The sequence below is a fragment of the Schistocerca gregaria genome, unplaced genomic scaffold (genome assembly GCF_023897955.1).
Source record: "Schistocerca gregaria isolate iqSchGreg1 unplaced genomic scaffold, iqSchGreg1.2 ptg000049l, whole genome shotgun sequence".
Classification (NCBI taxonomy): domain Eukaryota; kingdom Metazoa; phylum Arthropoda; class Insecta; order Orthoptera; family Acrididae; genus Schistocerca; species Schistocerca gregaria.
Genome location: NW_026061705.1, coordinates 852,877 through 855,944, shown reverse-complemented (window position 1 = coordinate 855,944; position 3,068 = coordinate 852,877). Strand labels below are relative to the sequence as shown.

Genomic DNA, 3,068 nt, shown 5'->3' with positions numbered 1-3,068 from the left:
GCGGCTCCCCCCGTTGGAGGTTCGAGTCCTCCCTCGGGCATGGTTGTGTGTGTGTTGTCCTTAGCATAAGTTACTGTAAGTAGTGTGCAAACATACGGACTGATGGTTCAAATGGCTCTGAGCACTTTGGGACTTAACATCTGAGGTCATCAGTTTCCTAGAACTTAGAACGACTTAAACGTAACTAAATTAAGGACATCACACACATCCATGCTCGAGGCAGGATTTGAACCTGCAACCGTAGCGGTCGCGTGGCTCCCGACTGAAGTGCCTACAACCGCTCGGCCACATCGGCCGGTCTATCATGTATTCTAGAAGAGCTGCACGGTTGTCAGTGGCGCCTGTTCTTTCTAAAACAGTTACTATCTTCATATATATGGTTAAACGTCACCCAGCCATTGACCTTCGTCTGTGCGAATGCGCACAGGCTACCGGAAATCTTACGGGAATCGTCACCTTAGTGTGAGCCAGTAATGAGTGGATGGACAAATACCTATTAAGTACATTACGTAATCGGATTGTGGGCGGTTCGGGGTGTGAGTCTCACGGGAAGCGTGCGAGGGATAAATTCCTGCAGTCGTGCTGTTCATTTGTGCCCTCGATAGCTCAGATGGATTGAGCGTCTGCCTTGTAAGCAGGAGATCCTGGGTTCGAGTCCCAGTAGCGGCACACTTTTCAGCTGTCCCCATCGAAGTATATCAACAACACCTGTCGGCAGCTGAGGGTTTCAATTAATTATCAGTTGTGTAGGTGATTCGATGAACCCTTTGCCAGGCACTTAAATGTGTTTTGCAGGGTATCCATATAGATGTAGATGATAACTCGTCCCGTGTCGCACGTGCTCAAAAGGATTCATACTGCAGAATGCATGCAAACATACTCACCGAAAATACGGACGAATATCAAGTGCAGGCTGCCGAGTGCTGCATATCCAGCTTAGACAGATCGGCTTTTCCTGCCAAGAAGAACAGGAAGTTGCTGTCTAGGAACAATCAGAGGTAGAGGAAGGGCTGATAAATACTCCTTGAATTGCAGACTAAACGTAAATAACGAAAATACATTTTTGGTAAAAATTGGTCAAAACATAATCGTTTGCCCTCCGTATTGGATTAGCTGTTTTGAATATTGAAAATCTGACTTCAGATTCGTTTTCAGCGACATTAAGAATATATGTGTAACACTCAGTTCATGCAAATCGAAGTAATAATATAACTAAATGTTTTCCCTAAACTTTGAACACATTTTTTTCGGGTAACTATTTTCTCAGAACGGCATGCAGCATAAATTAAAAGTGGTTCGTTCTCTTAACTTCTACCTCTGACCCCTAAAAGTAAACACTTTTCTTAGGAACTTATAGCTATAATATGACATTTGTTAATATTAACTAATTTTTGTGTAGGCATAAGGAGTGAAACAAACCCCTCAAAATCGAACTCAAAGTTCGAATTAGCACTGTATCGTTAAATTTAAGGTTGTTTCATTGCGGTTAGGTATGCGCTCCCATTAATTTTATGTATTTATCGACTGATGTTATCCATTTTCAAGTTCAGAGAAATAATGTAGTATCAACTGATGTTACCCATTTTTGAATTCAGGTAACATCTGAGGTGCCACACTGCACGCACTCTGCGTACTCCAGTCTCGCAAGCCCTTGATCAAATCATAATTACGGGCGCCATTTTTTATTGAAAATCTAAAATTAAGCTCATAGTATTGTCACTCGTAATTCCCAAACAGATCGTTCGAATGTATTTTCATTGTCTCAAAAAAAATTTCAAATTTACCCTTTTTTGCTCATTTGTATGAGAACCTGGCCGTAACGCCGGAATATAGTCACTAGATTTTTTTTTTCAGAGACGCTGTACGTTCGCGAGAAGACTTTCGTTCTGCGCGTGTCGAAGGACATTCCTCAGATATTACTGTGTGTGTGCTACTCAGTCGTGCCATTTAAGTGTACATCTTTGCATAGTTTTCCTTTCACGATGTAAACAGTGTTCCGCTCAGTTGCTAAGTGGCCAGTGAGTGGTTCCGAAGGTGTCGGATGTGCGGTGCGTTCGGTCTGCTAGGACAACAGCAGACTGGCGTGGTGCGATGGCAGAAGCAGACACTGAGGGAGCTAGCTGCTGGGACGCCAGCGAACAATTTATGCCAAGTAAGACGAAGAGGACTATTCTAAAATTACGAGCCGTCTAAAAAGTGTTTACCATTGGTAAATCTTGCTGTTGAGTCTGAAAAAACTGACAGTTTTTCCTAGAGATACAGGAAATCCCCCCACCCCCACTCAATGAATATTTGGTTGTGATGACAGGCCGATTGGTAGTGTAGCCCGAGATCTAAGTTAGGTTGGAAGGTGGTAATTTGATTGAGAGTTGTTTACGCCAACGATTATGAATGCCGACTAAACGTTGTGCGAGCAGATTGCCCTGTAGCGTAGCCTAGTGTTTCCGTCCGCGCCACATTTAACACACTTTCTCTAACTGTGTACAAAAGTCTCACAACAGCCACGATAACTACGTTTCTGGTGGGGGGAGGGTAGAGTCCACTATGTAACTTTCACGGCAAATTTTAGTAACCGCATAAACTAACCGAAATAGAATCGTAATTTTAACTATATTTCCTTTTGTGGGAAAATAATGGTTCTCCTCTTTTGGCAGCAACTGTAATATGTAGGCGACTTATTAGTTTTTTTTAAACTCTGAATCATGATCTCAATAGACGCAGTGCTTTTTTTACGTTACTTGATTTGTGGTCTATAGTAAACAATGCAACGAATTGGTAAATTCTTTGAAGTTTGACGTGTGTTACATAGACGACGTCTGCAATGTTCGTAAGGCCAAGTTAGCATATATTCGGTGTCTGTTTTTTTGGCCATGTACTGTATAATTAAGGGGAGGAGGATTATGTTCAAGGAGCAGTGCATTAGCAGTCTATGGAGAAATTGAGAATTTGGATCTAACGAACGGCATGCTCGGGCAGTTCGTGCTATTCTGTTGACCACTGTGTAATTCGGACACAGTGATCATTGCCTCTCCCTAGTAACCAGGGGACTCGGGTGCTAATCCTGGTCT

At 42.7% G+C, this 3,068-nt stretch overlaps 1 non-coding gene across 1 annotated transcript; it reads left to right on the top strand.

Annotated features, from left to right (window-relative positions):
* The first annotated feature begins 594 nt into the window (after positions 1 to 594).
* On the top strand, positions 595 to 669 carry Trnat-ugu (transfer RNA threonine (anticodon UGU)). The gene has a single exon. It is a non-coding gene; the product is annotated as a tRNA-Thr (tRNA).
* The last annotated feature ends 2,399 nt before the right edge of the window (positions 670 to 3,068 follow it).